The sequence below is a fragment of the Dermacentor andersoni genome, chromosome 8 (assembly GCF_023375885.2).
Source record: "Dermacentor andersoni chromosome 8, qqDerAnde1_hic_scaffold, whole genome shotgun sequence".
Classification (NCBI taxonomy): domain Eukaryota; kingdom Metazoa; phylum Arthropoda; class Arachnida; order Ixodida; family Ixodidae; genus Dermacentor; species Dermacentor andersoni.
Genome location: NC_092821.1, coordinates 152487459 through 152504458, shown reverse-complemented (window position 1 = coordinate 152504458; position 17000 = coordinate 152487459).

Sequence of the window (17000 nt, the reverse complement as noted above, 5' to 3'; positions counted from 1 at the left end):
TCCCTATTTCTATTTCCCTTTCGCCCCTAGCGTAGGGTAGTAAACCGGACGCCCGTCTGGTTGGCCTTTCCTCTCCCGCTTTTAATCTCTGAAGCACTAAGCTACACGTATAACCTGTGTGCTCTCTGTATTGCACTGTCCAGTGTCTCGTGCAGCACGTGTTTTTGTTGCCCGCGCAGGTCACCATGGCCCCTTCACCTAACCTTTTGAAAGAACGTTTTACCTGCACAGTTGCTCGATTGGCGAGGACAAGTCCTTCATGGCTGCAGTGAATGAGTGTCCGCTCTCCCGTACTGGGTGTGGCGCATGGACTCGAGCCACTTTCGAGCAGCAGCGACGAAAGCTAAAGGGCTGCTTTCCGTATTGTTACGGAGAGCAATTACATGAGTGACGGGTAACGAAGGGTTCCGGACTCGCTCTGCCTGCCTGTGGTCGCTGGAACCTCTCTACACGAGCGCTTTTGCTAGGGGTGTGCGAATAGCAGTTTTTGAGAATAGTGTTAGAAGTGAATCGAATAGTTGGTGAATATGTACAGCTTACCATAAAATTTTCACGTCCTGGTAGCATTCGCAAGTTTCTTTACAGTGCCCTTATAAATCATGCGTTATAAGCACAAAGGGATAATTCAGAAAAATTAACTAAGCAATTTGTTCGCTAACTCTTCAGAATACGCGAATTGAAGATCGTGCAATTACCGAGGCTACGGGCGATCGTGCATACGCAATCTGCGGGTCATTTGACATCTTTCGCTATCAAACCAGAAACGCCTGTCGACTGCGGCGATGGCAGAGTAAAAAAAAAAATCGACTGGTGGTGTCGCTGTTTTGTGTTGCAATGAACGGTATTCTGATTTAATCCGATGATGAAAGGACAGGTATGCTGTACCTACAAATAGTATCAAACAGTACCCACTGCCGTGTCCATAGAGTTTGCTAAATTCTTGTATGAAACTCTATGGCCCTGTCTAAACAAAGTTTTGTCGCGGGTGGTCGTGTTTGACCGGAAACGTCTGGCTGTCTGATCGACGCATGCGCTCTCAAGTCATGTCCACTGTGGATGGAATGAAAATTACCGCATTTTTACTTAAATTTCACGCTTCATCGTGTGCAGTGGACGGCGTAATGTACTCGAAAACATTCAGATGTTCAAGCAGTGACTATTCGGTCCCCGAATCGACATATTCGACAATGTTGGACTCATTATTCGAAAGTTACGAATATTCGCGCACCCTAGCTAGTTATGCTCGCGTACATCGAAATGCTGGCACCACTGCTCAGCAGCAGCCGAGCCACGGCGGTGTGCAAGTACTTAACTTTCCAAAATATTTCTTCAAGCATAAACGCCATGCAAGCGATCTTGCGCGCGACGGCGACAAGCGACGCGACGCAGATGGCTGTCGCGTTCGCTCGTCGCCTGTCGTACCCCACGGGAGCGACGACGTTGAGCGACATCTCCCAGTGTTGCCGGTATGAGGGCAGCAATAAATTGGCACGACGCGTGCTTTATTATTTTAAGTTTATGTGTTTTACCGTAAAGAGCAGCATAAAATATTTCTGAAGGTCTTGCAGTAGGTTCTTATCTTTACACGTATCAAAATTTAGCTCGTTCTGAGCGACAATCGGTAGTCTTTGACTGATGTACATCCAGTTACGGCTTCGCGCTATCGGCTAGTCGCTCATAGTACTTCCGGGCGACGAGCGATCAGTTCGCGCGACGGCCCGTTTCGTTGCTCAAAGCCGTCGCAGTCACACACGAAATCGCTCCCATGGGGTGTGGGTTGCTTCCGAAGATTGCCATTTAATTAGTTACATACAGCAACAAGAACTACGAGTGTTATAGAGATTTTGTGAAACTACATGATTATTTACCATTTCTGGGTGTGTTCGCATAGGAACAGTCACAGGGCAGTCCCAACTATTACAGCGAAGCTTTATTTGCCCCTTCGACTTTCCGCTACTGCTGCTGCTGCTGCTGCTGCTGCTGTGGTCTTGCACACCGCTGATGGCGGCCACGTCGGGACGTAGTTGAGACGCACTACTATAGAGGATACTATAGCGCCAATCAAGCACGTACCCAGGGGTTTCTTTTTCGGGGGGGGGGGGGGGAGGGGGGGAGAACCCAAGGTAACTTTTCTATGCAAATGAGGGGGGGGGGGCTACCTTTACTAGTACAAATAGGAATAACGCCCACCATCAGCCATAAAAACGCGTAAACCCACAAAAGAGAAATGAAATAAGGTGTAGTTTACACGTATGCCTGTGCGATACACCTTTACTTGGCAAACAAAGAACCACGTCAAATGGACTCGCGCAGGAAGAACACTGCCAAGAACAAGTAAAGAAGCAAAAGTGTAAAATAAAGATTAGTTTAGTAGAATAGAACTTAAAAAGACAGCAGTTGGCAACAAGGGCACACGGACCGCGTGGACTGCGTGGAGTTGGGTTACTCCGCCAGCCAATCACAGAAGCAAACAAAATCGTCGTCATGCGGCCTTTTCAAAATGGCGTCGTACTTGATACCTCCGGAGCGTCTGCTCTTCTTGAAGAGTCTTTTCATTGGCAGAAGCAATGAGGTGTGCAATAGACATGGACAAAATGTATGGAGTCTTCAAAAGTCTGCGGTGCAGTTCATTTCACTGCTGCACCTGTTTTACTCATGAAACTTCACTGCCAACTGAAGTGAAACTTCACAACAAATAGTTGCAGCGAAGCAAGCATGTTATTTCAGTTGAATAAAGAATTAGGCATTCGCTATTCCACTACAATAGGCGAGGGAAAAAGGTATAAAATGATGCGCTAATAATTTTATTTTTGTAGTTATCGCCTTATTTGGGTGACAGAAAAAGTTTGAAGTACGAATTAGTTGCAGCCTTGCGGAGGAACAGTGGCTGGTGGTTATGAGGGCGTGGGCGGGGCTTCGTTTTTTGAATTAGCTCTGGAAAATTATACGGAAATATATATTTGCAGAACAATCGCAGTTCTTTTGGATCCGTCGTTTACTGCTCCAACAAGTGACACAACCGACTCGTATTGTTATTTGGGGAGTTACGTAACGATGCGTGGCCGCCAGTCGCGTACAACCGCGTATGGCGCAGGAAGCTGTGATTCTAGACTTACTGCGCCCATCGCGGAAGGTTATAAAAACACCTACACAAGCAAAGCAGAGAAGTGGCTACGTTAGGCGGCTCTAATGATAACTGTAGAAGCGTCATTCAGAACACACGGAATAGTCTTCCACTTCCGGAGGCGTTTTCTCTGTTTCGCATTATTTTAGTTTCCACCTTATCTAACCCATATCACGGGTATATGGTTCCGGGGATCTGTCAGCGTCGCGGCGAGCCGTCACTCGAGGAAATAATGTTACAAAAAGAAAAGATAAACACGATTGGCATTTTCTGTGGCCGCAACTCGTTCCACGTGCATACAGACCAGCTTACCACGAGTTGAATCCCTTTCCTGGTCCCTGGATCAGTCTAGACGAAGAAGGTTGAACTAACGAAGCAACAACGATGCGCGTGACCGTTGAATAGACAGTGACAACTGAATGCATCTCGAGTTAATTGCGCGGGCACCGAATTGATGAGGAAACTGGCCTTCACATTTCAGGAGACGCCGATAATTACCGCCATCCAAAAGGAGTGAAAAAGGCAACAAATTGTTGACCGCCGAATAGCTGTGAAGTCTCAACATTGATTTGACGGCGCATTAGGAATATGTGTGAGAAGTGGTGGCGTTGGCGGGGGCCCGGGCCCCCCCCTTGGGTACGTGCCTGGTCCCAATCTTAAAACGGGCGTAGTGCATGCTTGCAACGGCGCACCCCGCCCACGGAGTGACCCCGCCACATCGCACCGCACCACGCCACACTGTGCACTATTCCACGTGGGTGCAGTGGTTTCCTGTCGCAGACCGAACCTCACTGCAAGCGTATCGTCTCGGTCAAACGGCCATTCGCGGCGCGCGCCGGACGCGCCGCGGAACTCGCGGACCGCTGGCGTTGAAAAGAGCACTCGGCGCCAAAGGACGACAGTCGGGTGCCCTGTATCTGGCTTTTGAACGTCGCTGTCGGAAATGAGAAATAAAGCTTCAGCGCACTACAAGTTACAGCTTGAGTGATAGTGTGTACAAACATTAGCAAGAACTCGGAAGCAATGTATTTTTTTGTAACTTGTTTGGGCAGTAACTAGCGTATGTAATGCGGTCTTATTGATTGGTTGCCCGAATGATCTCGCTTTGTTCTAGCTTGAGTGCCCGGATAGCGGCTCTGGCTTTTGGCTCACGGTCACTCGAAAGTCGGCGACAACGGGAGCTGAAAGCATTCATGCTTAAAGATCACCCATGGGAACCGAGCTTAGTTTTCGGGCGCTTGCCTTTGTTTCAGCATGACAAATTCTTAACTGGGGTTGGGAATATTTCGAAACACGAGAAAAGAATTCACCGACGATTACGAAACTCCCTTATGCGAATTTTGAGCGCAGCTGTTTAGGTCTTTTGGATTCGCTGTATATCGTGGCAAAGAATTTTAGGCCCAAACAATGAAACGTTCCTTTCCTTCGAGCGCTTCCTAACCATACGTTAGGCCTCCTTACAGCGAAGGACCGGTGGAGGAAGCAAGCGTACTCTGAAAGCTCCTTTCATCCTTCCTCACGTAAGGAGCGGTTGCCGCATGCCTGGGTTCGCGATTATCTCTTAAAAGCTTTACGCGAACACCATTATTCAATAAAAGAATGTTGTATCGTCGCACAATCTTTAAATTTAAGAGCTAATATCGTTGCGTCGTCCTGCTGAAATTGAGGACGACGCAACGAGCTATGGAAAGAAGAATGATAGGTGTAACGTTAAGGGATAAGAAAAGAGCAGATTGGGTGAGGGAACAAACGCGGGTAAATGACATCTTAGTTGAAATCAGGAAAAAGAAATGGGCATGGGCCGGACATGTAATGAGGAGGGAAGATAACCGATGGTCATTAAGGGTTACGGACTGGATTCCAAGGGAAGGGAAGCGTAGTAGGGGGCGGCAGAAAGTTAGGTGGGCGGATGACATTAAGACGTTTGCAGGGACAACATGGCCACAATTAGTACATGACCGGGGTAGTTGGAGAAGTATGGGAGAGGCCTTTGCCCTGCAGTGGGCGTAACTAGGCTGATGATGATGATGATGATGATGATAGAGAAGCGTGGACGCTTTCTTCTAGTTTTGTTTACTAAACTTAAAGAAAGTAGCGCATTACAGTGCAAAACTTGATGTGCTCCATCAACGCTGGCACGCCGGCGTCGTGCAGCGCCTAGCAACGCTTCCATGCCGCACGCGTGACTGAAACGAACATGCCTGGCAAGACGTACCGTGCTCGCGCTTCTCCGCAGGTGGGCGACAGCGCGCATGCGCAAGCAAACGTCACGTGGTTAAGCAGTGAGGTGAAGCGCTCGTTCAGGGCCAGGAGCGGCGTAAGGACGCATGAAGGTAGCTTTGGAGCTACCTTAATTATGCTGAGGAAGCACCAAGGAAGCCTTCACCGAAGGCCCCTCAGTATGGAAGCTTTTAGAGTGACATAAGGTAGCCTCACCGCAATGAAGGCTTCCTTACTGAGGTAAGGAAGATTTCATTGTTTGGCCCTTATTCTTCGTCCTCACACCGGATGTGCTGGAGCGGTGGCGGCCACGCCGGGAAAGACGCCCTCCATCTCCGTCTCCCAACTCCCTTCCATCGCAGGAACCCGGCCCTCCCACAGCCTCCGTGGACCAAGAAGCGCTCCAGGCGCCACACAGGTGCCCTGACTGAGACATGGCCACGCGGCCATCCGCAGCCGATCTGTTTTGGGAGTGCCAGCGACACGCTCAGCAGCGGCACCACCACCTGAGGGCGGTGCGAGTGTCGTCCTACGAGGAGTGGATTAGACCGGCAACTGGCTCGATGGACTCCGACAGGCTGATTCTGGACTCGCTCTTGGCTTTCGCCAAGGACGCGCAGCTTCTAGGACGGCTCTGAATACGCCTCCCCCCTCCTCTTCCTATTCCCCATTATAGGCCTTCGCGCCATCCCTTAATAAATACATTTTGTCATCATCATTCTGGCCGGACGACAGGATCCTCTCGGCGGCGGCAGCGGCGCTGAGCCTCTGCTCCTCGCGCAGCTCGTTTTAGCAGCAGCCGAAGACGAAGCATTTCCACCGTCGCTCAATTGTTCGGAAAGAAAGCGTGAACACGAGAACGCCTGTCTCGCGCGGAGCGCGTTCTACAGGGTGTCTCACGTAATTTGAGCCAAGATTTTAAAAATGAAAGGCTCGTCGGAAGCGAATCGAACCGAACGCATGCTATTCGCATTGGCCTATAGTAACTCAGGCATTTTTTCCCATGACTAACTCATTAATGAAGTTTAATTATCCAACATTTTAATTATTGGCTGAGGACCCTACGTATGGCACGAAGATTTGTAGACCACTTTCAGAAACCACCGGTCGAGTTGTTTCCTTTACGATAACGTCTCACGTAGGCCCTTTTTCTGGTTGCAAAGAAAGCCCGCGAAATATGATAAAAGCCACGTGACGGAGCGCTTGCGCAGTGGTGTGCTGCTCTCAAGTGTGCGTTCGGTTCGGTGTTAATTTGTTAACAAAACGGTCGTTTTATGCACTGCAGCACACAGGTAACTGGAACGCCAATGCATTTCTCCGAAAAGTTCGGGAATTAATATTTCGAAACTGGTCTTGTCCTTGGAATTCGTTCCAAGTGGATCCGCCTTGCGAACTCCACGGCTAGAATTCGTAAATTGCAATATGAGTCATAAGGTGATTAGATAAAATGTTAGTGAATTTGTGTTAATTAGCCGATTTTGCATTTCTATTTTTTTTTCAAGTACTGCCCTCCGCTTCGAATCGACCACCTCATGAACTAGAATTGTAGCTATCTGCCACAGGCAACCTTTAAAAAATTTTGAGCGTTCGCTGACACACACACACACACACACACACACACACACACACACACACACACACACACATACATATATATATATATATATATATATATATATATATATATATATATATATATATATATATATATATATATATATATATATATATATATATATATATCATGTCATATATCATATCATACCTCTCCCCCCCTCCCTTTCACTGAAGGGATCATTGTCTTTCGTTGATTACTTTCTTGTTTTGTATCTTTCGTTCTCGCCCACAGAGTGCCTGAAGCCCACCAAGTCGTCCATACCTGCGTTCTTGTCCAAAGACCCGAGTAGCGACTTTGGTAGCGACGACGATCGAGAACGCGGAAGCTTTTCTTCTTCTACAGGCGGGTTGCCCGCGAGGAATTCTCGGGAGTTTGAGCACGTACCGCCGTCGATAACGCCAGAGCTGCGCTCCGAGATGTTTATACTGCTCACTTTCGACTCGGCCGGTTTGTGTCGTTTTATTGACCCTTCTCACGGCGGTCCCGTGGGCGCTGCCATGTTTGAACGCGTGATGACGCGTCCATTGCTTGCCTCAGCTGCCTCCGTTGCCTCTGTGTTTACAATGGATGTACATGACGCCGGCGTGGCTCTACAAACCTATGTTTCGGGGGTGTTGGAATCGCACCGCTGGCACGAGTTGTTGCAAACTCAGCGCTGACACCCGTTGTTGCAATCGGGTCGCAAGCCCCAAGGGTAGCGTTGGCCTGGCGGCCTGGGGCACTGGAAGCATCCGAAGGTCTCGGCAAAGCATGAGTCGACTGGTAACAGAACAACTGGTTTATTCTAACATCGCAAAAGAGCGGGCGGTCAGGTCGACCGAAGTGAGAGACGGGAGAGCACGTAACTCGACAGAAGAAATCGGAGCCTCTCTCCTGGCGTCCGGGGGCAGCTGCTCTTATGCTCTCGGCGTCGCGGGCAAGAAGGAAGGTCACGGGATGAGACCACGTGACGGCGGAGCACGGACGAACTGAGAGACAAGTTGAGACGAGTGTAGTGACGCATCGCCTGGCCGGCGCCTGTCAGACCTCCTCGCTTCACACTTGGGGAGCTCCTCTCCCCGGCTGCTGCGCTTTGACAAGCGTGGCACACACACACACACGCACACACGAAGACACGTGGCACTGAAACACGCCTGGACGCGCTTGGCGGGGAGGCTTCGCGGCGGCGTCGAACGGGCCAAAATGTCCGCCGCTTTGAACGAAGCCCCGGCGTCCGTTGCATCCGCGCCGGCTATACCGCGCGTCGTAGGCGAAACGTAACAGACCGCCCCGCCGGGGGAAGGAGATCCCGATGGTCAGGGGACTGCATCCGCTGTCCGGAGGGATGTCGCTTGATGATGCTCATAACCGAAGACGGTCGTCCTTCGGCGTTTCTTGAGCGCAGCGCACAGAGAAGGCCTCGTTCTCTCGTTCAGGTTCATACAGGACACTGCAAAGTGACTTCGGGAGAGTTGACATTTTTGTTCTCGTTCCCGGCAAGCGTTAAAACTATGCCGAAACTCAACCGCTCAGTCAGCAAGCACGGCACAACCCTCACTAAGCCCTGCCAGGCTCTTTCCCCTTTTATACTACTGCCTAGTTCCTTACAGTAGTTTAGCAGCACTCAGAACGCGTCCACAAATCGGAAAATTGCACTAGAAAGCACATCATCACTTTGAAACACTACACAAAAGCAATATGTTAAAAATCCTGCCTCAGGAAGAAAAACATCAGTAACAAACAATTTTGAGGCTGATTCCCACGTTAGCGGCTTCGACTTAAGCCATCGGCGTTACCGTTGAGACTCCCCTTTTTGTAACGCACCTCAAAGGAATGTCGTAGCAAAGCTAGGCTCCAGCGCAGGAGGCGGCCATTTGTGGAAGAGATGGTCTGCAGCCATTGGAGAGGGCAGTGATCCGTCTCGAAGCATGCGAAGCGGAGATCGCAGCGAGCGACCGTACACCAGCTCAGCTGGCGAAAACCCCGTAGCCGCATGCGGCGCGGTCCGTAATGCAAACATCACCCCAGGCAGACACAGCTCCCAGTCAGTTTGATGTTCAAAACACAATGCTCTCAACACGCGCTTCATGACGGAGTGGAGCTTCTCAACGGAATTCGACTGGGGGTGGTGCACTGAGCTGTGTAACAGCTTTACCCCGCACCTTTCGAGAAAGGCTGTCGTCAAAGCGCTCGTAAACACCGTGCCCTGATCTGACTGGATTTCCGCAGGAAAACCAACTCGCGCAAATATGGACAGTAGTGCATTGACTATCTCAACTGAGCTTAGTTCTTTAAGCGGCACTGCTTCAGGGAACTTTGTCGCTGGGCAGATCACAGTCAAAATGTGTCTGTACCCCGTGGCTGTTACCGGCAGAGGTCCCACTGTATCAATAACGAGCCGTCTGAAAGGCTCCGTAATGATAGGTACCAACTTCAACGGCGCCCTCGATTTGTCCCCTGGTTTGCCCACCCGCTGACAGGTGTCACATGTCTTCACAAAGTGGTCTGCGTCCCGAAAACACCCTGGCCAATAGTACTCTTGCAAGAGACGGTCCTTAGTTTTCTTAACTCCTAGGTGTCCGGACCACGAACCCCCATGCGACAAGCGCAACAGATCCTGACGATAGCATTGAGGCACGATCAGCTGATCGAACTCCACTCCCCTGCGGTCTAGATACTTCCGGTACAGGACCCCACCTCTTTCCACAAAGCGAGCATTTTTCTTGGCGATACCTTCCTTGACAATGCAGCGTATGTTTTCTAGGCTGCCATCCTTCTTTTGCTCGGCTATCAAAGCCGACCGGCTGACTTTTAGCAACCTATTAAGTCCATCTGACGTAGGCGCGATGAGCAAATCTGCAGATAGCTCTTCTAACTTTCCCGCATCGGGAATTTCCTCTCCAGTATCTGGTGCCTTTAACGCTACAGGCTCAATTTTATTCAGTTCGGGCGTGCTCTGAATATCAGCTTGCTGCGCCTCTGACCCTTTCTCATCGTTCGACAACGTCGGCCCCGCAACTACCGCCTTTGCAGCGAGCTCCCGAACTTTCGATCTGGTTAAGGCCTGAACGCTAGCCTCACCAAACAAAAGCCCCTTCTCGCGCAGGAGGTGATCGGACCTGTTCGAAAATAGGTACGGGTACTGGGGGGGCAGCATAGATGACACTGCGGCCTCTGTCTCAAGTGCTCCGAAAGGTCCTTCAATAAGCACTTTTGCTACGGGCAGACACACGCTATGAGCTTCCACGGCTTGCTTGATCCATGCGCACTCGCCCGTGAACATATAGGGTTCCACGTAGGAGGGGTGAACTACATCCATTGTAGCTGCGGAATCGCGAAGCACTCGGCACTCTTTCCCGTTCACGAGGAGGTCTCGCATGTAAGGCTCGAGAAGCTTCATGTTCTCGTCAGTGCTGCATAATGACAAAAACACGACTTTTGTTTTTGTTTCTGGACACTGCGCCGAAAAGTGACCCGGCTTCTGACACGTATAACACACGCGCGCTTGCCTCATCTCGAACCGTTTTCTGCGTTCGGCTTCGGCTGCCGCCGTCTCCTTACGTTCGGTCGGACTGCTTTCACTCGCATCCGAACTACGTGTGTCCCCCTTTGCTCTCATGGGTGTGAACTTCGGCCTCTCAAACTTGGAGCCAAATTCACCCTTTTGACCGTCCTTAGCTCCGCGAGCCCGACGCGTCACAAACTCCTCGGCTAGCTCGGCGGCTCTAGCCACCGTACTAACGTCTGGCCTATCCAAGACCCAGTACCGCACGTTCTCAGGTAACCGACTATAAAACTGTTCCAGCCCGAAACACTGCAGAACTTTCTCGTGGTCACCAAACGCTTTCTCTTCTTTGAGCCACTCCTGCATGTTTGACATTAGCCTGTAGGCAAACTCTGTGTATGACTCACTTCTGCCTTTCTCATTTTCCCGAAACTTCCGACGGAAAGCCTCCGCTGACAGTCTGTACTTTTTTAGCAGACTCGATTTCACTTTGTCGAAATCCTCTGCCTCCTCTCTCTTCAAGCGAGCGACTACGTCGGCCGCCTCGCCGGGTAACAAAGTGAGCAAGCGCTGTGGCCACGTTTCCCGAGAGAACCCCTGCTTCTCGCACGTTCGCTCAAAGTTAACCAGGAACAAACCAATGTCCTCTCCAAGCTTAAACGGCCGCATCAGGTCAGTCATTTTGAACGATACTCGTTCTCCTGCACCGTGTGCCTGACTTCCATTACGAGCGCGTTCCATCTGTACCTCGAGACGCTTCATTTCCAAAGCGTGGTCGCGCTCTTCTTTTTCTTTCTCTTTTTGTTCTTTTCGTTCGCGCTCCTGTCTTTTTGCCGTCTCCCTCTCCTCAATGGTCTCAAGGCATTCCGACAGCTCGTCATCCTCAGCTTCTAACTCAAGAATAGCCCTTAGCAGTTCTGGTTTTCTGAGTTTGTCTGAGACATCCAGACCCAACTCTCTAGCAAGCTCCAGCAATTTCGGTTTGCGCAACGACTTCAAATCCATGGCTGCTCTGAATGCTGCTTTCTCTACTGCCTTCTATTGTCTTGCCGCAAACTAACCCGGCAGCAACGACAACCACAATTACCAGCTCTGTTTCTGACACTAACAAAAGCCTGGCAAAGCTCAGAAGAAGAAAGTCCCGCACTCACCAAACCTCGCAGCCAAGAATTCAGCGCAGTCGTTCCGCTGCAGGCAACCAGTCATCACACAGGGCTCGTTGCACTGCTCCCGGATGGTCGTTGTGCTGCTCAGCATACAGTCAACCGCATCTCTTCGCTGCTGGCCTCCGTTGTCGCGATCTCACCGCTGGCAACCAGCTGTTGGAATCGCACCGCTGGCACGAGTTGTTGCAAACTCAGCGCTGACACCCGTTGTTGCAATCGGGTCGCAAGCCCCAAGGGTAGCGTTGGCCTGGCGGCCTGGGGCACTGGAAGCATCCGAAGGTCTCGGCAAAGCATGAGTCGACTGGTAACAGAACAACTGGTTTATTCTAACATCGCAAAAGAGCGGGCGGTCAGGTCGACCGAAGTGAGAGACGGGAGAGCACGTAACTCGACAGAAGAAATCGGAGCCTCTCTCCTGGCGTCCGGGGGCAGCTGCTCTTATGCTCTCGGCGTCGCGGGCAAGAAGGAAGGTCACGGGATGAGACCACGTGACGGCGGAGCACGGACGAACTGAGAGACAAGTTGAGACGAGTGTAGTGACGCATCGCCTGGCCGGCGCCTGTCAGACCTCCTCGCTTCACACTTGGGGAGCTCCTCTCCCCGGCTGCTGCGCTTTGACAAGCGTGGCACACACACACACACGCACACACGAAGACACGTGGCACTGAAACACGCCTGGACGCGCTTGGCGGGGAGGCTTCGCGGCGGCGTCGAACGGGCCAAAATGTCCGCCGCTTTGAACGAAGCCCCGGCGTCCGTTGCATCCGCGCCGGCTATACCGCGCGTCGTAGGCGAAACGTAACAGGGGATATCGTAGACGGCGACTAGGTGGACGACACGCGAAGCTTTGGCTGCAGCTTAAAGTGACGTGCGCTTTCGGAGCGCATTACGCTTTGTCCAAACGGCACGAGCAGAGTATACAGTGTACGTAATAAATGCGGCGCCATAAATTTATTACACGCTATCCTAACTTTCCGCTTATAAATTGAATCCCTATAAGTGTGTTTAGCTTCTCGTTCTTTATTTAACAAATACTTTTAAGCAGCGGCTTGTCAGGTTTCTGACTCGGTAACTTTACCCAGGCGGTCACTATATACCTGATAGCTCTCGGGTGTGCTCAGTTGGGCTAGATTTGTTCTTGCTGGTCACAAAGCTTGTAATATGGTTGTTCTTTTACGCTCGTAGCAGAAACGTGTTAGCGCTAGTCACTCGCTTACTGTGTGGACCGTTGCGAAACGAGAGCTGTCGGTGTAGTCGCCGTCACCCATGCTTCGGCGCATTGAGTCAAGTACGCGCCTGTTCACCTATTCTTGATACGTTGCCGATAGAGTGGGCCTAAGTTTGCGTGTGAGTTTTGGTGAATGTGTGTAGACAATGTGCGAGAAATTTAATATATGCCAAGAAGCGGCGCTAACCGTGCAACGAGCGGTATACTCGCTCGTGCAGACGTTCCGAGGTTGAAGTCCTTTCCTGGAAGGTTCGCGCTACAACGAAGAAAATAATCTTTATTAAAAAGAATGGTCCGGCATTTGTGGTAGTGGTGGCCTCAGGTGGCGGCTCGAAGTCCTTGGACTAGGGCAGCATCTTCGTCTTGCCGGGCGGCCCAGAGCTGGTCTTCCAGCTACGAACTTTTGAGAGCCGCCTCCCAGCCGTGGCGACGCAGATGGTCCCCGGCAGCCCCCGCAGCCGGGGCGGCGTCGGGAAGGAGCGAGCTCGAGGCTTCCTGTACGCTGGCAACGGCCGCGGTTATGGACGCGTCCCGAACGGCGGCGGTTTCTATTTGCCGGCACATTCGCAGAACATGTGTCGCAGCGTCGGCGGATACGTGATTTTTTTTTTTTTTAATGCTCGAGGGAAGCCGTGCAGCGCGATGAGCCGGCAACACGGGCAGTCCTTGAATAGCAGCAGTACGTGAACTTGCACACGCAGATTCATTACATTCCTCAATATGCCAGTCACAATTTTTTGCAGCACACGTTTTCACTCTACCGTTCTACATTTTGCAGCATGGATGGAGCATGGATCCATTTTGCAGCATGGATCCTTTCTTCTAGGCGACGTTGGTTCGCGGAAGTTCTCCTGTAGAGCTTGACAGTTCGTGGAAAGGGCGTCTGGTTGTGGATAGGCGGCTGATCCATTGTCCCAGTTGACGTCCTCACGAGCGTGTTTCCCCTGGCGGCAGTCCAGGGGTACTGTCTAGTTCGCGGAAAGGGTGCACACACACAAAGGGGTCTGCGAACACTGTGTGGCCAAGAATGTCAGACCGGCCTCCACTCGAGATAACCATAGCGAATTATGAATTCAACCTTTGTTTCGATGAGGCATAGTGATCGAACATTCCTTTTCCACGGGGTGCTACACGCCAGCCGTAACACTGCACAAAAACGCGTAATTTGCGAAGACATTTAATCGTTATAATAGTGTAAATGTAGATTATTGGTAGCTTTTAGATGCTATTAAAAACAACTTAAACGAATACAAAGCTTAATCAGATAGAATACCCATAAGGATACGTAGGGCCCCATAGAAAATGCATGGGGAAGCTTATAGTATAGGGGTAGGTCAACTGAAATTCGGCGTTGGCAGACTTCAAATTTGGGGGTGCACCAACCTGAGTGACCGTTAACGGAGCGCCATATATCACTAACCGTCGTTCACAGCAGCTGCACGTTTTCGATATATGCGGTGCAGACACGCAGATTTAAACGCATTTCAAATGTTGACATATGCGCACACTTTATGCAAAGCTTACTCTTACGATTCATTCATAGCGCATACTAAACAGCTGCTTCGTAGCAGCAAATCTGCAAGTGGAAAAAGTTTCAAGGTACAGAAGCGTCTAGATCAAATTTATTTCGTACAAGGGAATGGTGGACCAGTGGCTGCTGGCAGCAGGGCAATCTTGCTGGTTCTTGGAGCCTTGGGGTGGGGGGGGGGGGGGGGGGGCAGAATTCAAAGCAACTGGAAAGGCAACATGCTGTTAGCAGTAACAACAGGACATCTTTATTGAACTAATCATATCAAGATGGCAAACTTGCAAAGTAATTATTCACACATTGCAGACTGTAATATGAGAACACATCTTCCTTGGCCTCTTCATACCACTCAGGTCAATTTACTATAACACAGCGCTTATTAAGCATACAGGCAGAATTTTACATTCCTCTTGTCCACTAAGGCCATCTAACAAGAAAGATATTGCAGGCGGTAAATGCTGAAGCTATCACAACTGTCTCATAAGCGGGAGCGCGCGAGGTTTTCGCTTACTACAAATAATGAACACTAGCACACCAACGTTATATGAAAATTAGAACGCCGACAAAAAAAAAAAAGAACAGAAGAAACAAAAACCAGGGTGCGACGGGCAAATTGTATCTGCTATTATTTACTCTGTTTTGAACACACTGTTCTAGACCCGCATAGTCAGAACAATCGCACAAGCAGCACAGCGAATTGGGCGAGTTGGTAACTTAACATTCTTGGCGTATATGTGCAGCGCGACGCAGGCGTGTCGTTCATTCTTTGTCCCGCGTCTTTGTCACGCTGCACATATACGCCAAAAATCGTACAACAAACAGGCGAACTCATCTCAGCGTTAACAGTGGTGTTACTCGAGATAAATGTTGCTTCAGTGTAAACAAACTGAACTCACCGCTGTAAACAAGGCCAACGCACCTCGCATATCCTGGTCCCTTTCGGAGCCGGCCGGTCTCTGCCCACACGCAGTAGCCATACCAGTCGCCGGCGCACGTCTGTCTGTTAAAAAAAAAAGAGAAAAAGCTTTGCTACTTTTGGTGCGGTTTGTGCGCTTTGGTACGCTGCACACCGTCATACTGGTCATAGCCTCCTTTATTTTAGAGGAGCTATGAAAAATAGAGGAGGCTATGTACTGGTATAGTGTCAATATGATGTGTTTCGTATCAGTTGAGAAAGGTCCTTGATTTTATACCGTCGAACACCGTACCTACAGCCCGGAGCCGATGAATGCAACGCACGCTCGACGGTCCGCTGATTGTAATGTTGGCGTCGCGCCCGTTGAGTTGGCTTCGCAGCGGCGCAGTTGAACAATTGACGTCATTTTCTACTACGTTATGGGGAACCAGCGCTGGATAGGCGGCGCGTCGAAAAGAGTGCGTTGCACGCCGCCCTGGCGACGAAACGCGGCATATTCCAGCCACACAACCAGACGACACACACATACGCAGCCGTATTATAGTTCGTATGTTTCCGTTTTCGCGCCGCTTCAAGTGGAGTTTTTGTAAAGAAGCTAGCGCCATCAAGTGAAGAAATGACGAAAGAAGCTTTTTAAGCTTTATACATTTTTCACAGTGCGTCGCGGCGAGCACGTGTGTTTCTTTAACGGTTGCGTCGTGTATCGATGCCATGCTTGCGTGGCTGCCTGCCTCGCAAATCTAGCAGTTATGGCTCCGGTCGTGCTGCGCTATGGTTTCGTAAGTATTAGTTGGCCTGAAGATATTCCATATTTCTCTGGCTAGACATAAAAAATTCTGGTGTTACTTCGCCACAGCAGTCAATGGAGAAAAAAGCTTTGTCGCATCAGCTGACTCGCGCAAGCAAAGGTTTGAGTGCTCGGCTGCTTGATCCGTAACAATCCTGGCTACATTTAGCACTAATTACATTAATTTGCCGGATGCATCTCAGCGTCGAGTCCTCGTCCGCATGCGCATTTTTATAAACACATAGGTGGCTTAGTCGCGCGTGCGCCGGCACTATGCGCATACAACTCGTATTACAAGGCAGCTTCCCTCCCACATAATTCTTGGCAATGAATGGATAATTTTTACCTTTCGTATCGTTCACTTGGTGCGGTGGCATTGCGAAGGAAAAATGGTACATATGCCGGATGGTGCATGCTATTGCTAATTTTGTTTCCGACGAAATACCGACAGCTGATTCTGCTGTTTGGTACTGTCTGCCATGGCTGACCGTCTTCACTATCGAATAAACCAAGGATGTACGCGAAATTTGATATAGAAACCAGCCCGACACCGCTTGACAGGGCGACAAGACGGGAGCTTACTCCGCTCGGCTGACTGCTTGGATCCAACGCCGCCTCCGTTCTTGTTCGTAGGGTTTAGATGGAAAGACGCAGAAGGATACATCCTCCCTCATCCCGACTTAGTTGTGGCACTTGTATACGCAACAGTATCGTCGGCGCCCTTTTGTTTTCCTTCGACTTTAAGGGCGCGCAACGCAATTTTCGTCCGCGGGGGAGGCTGCATTGTGCACGTTCTGACCGCCAGGGCGGCGCTGCAGGCGCCGTGAAAACTCCAGCGCTGGTTCCCCATAGCACTCGGCGAATAGCGGTGCGAGCGGCGCCGGAAAAGTTATGCGCATCTCTACTCCCGTTTACTTTATTTTAAACAC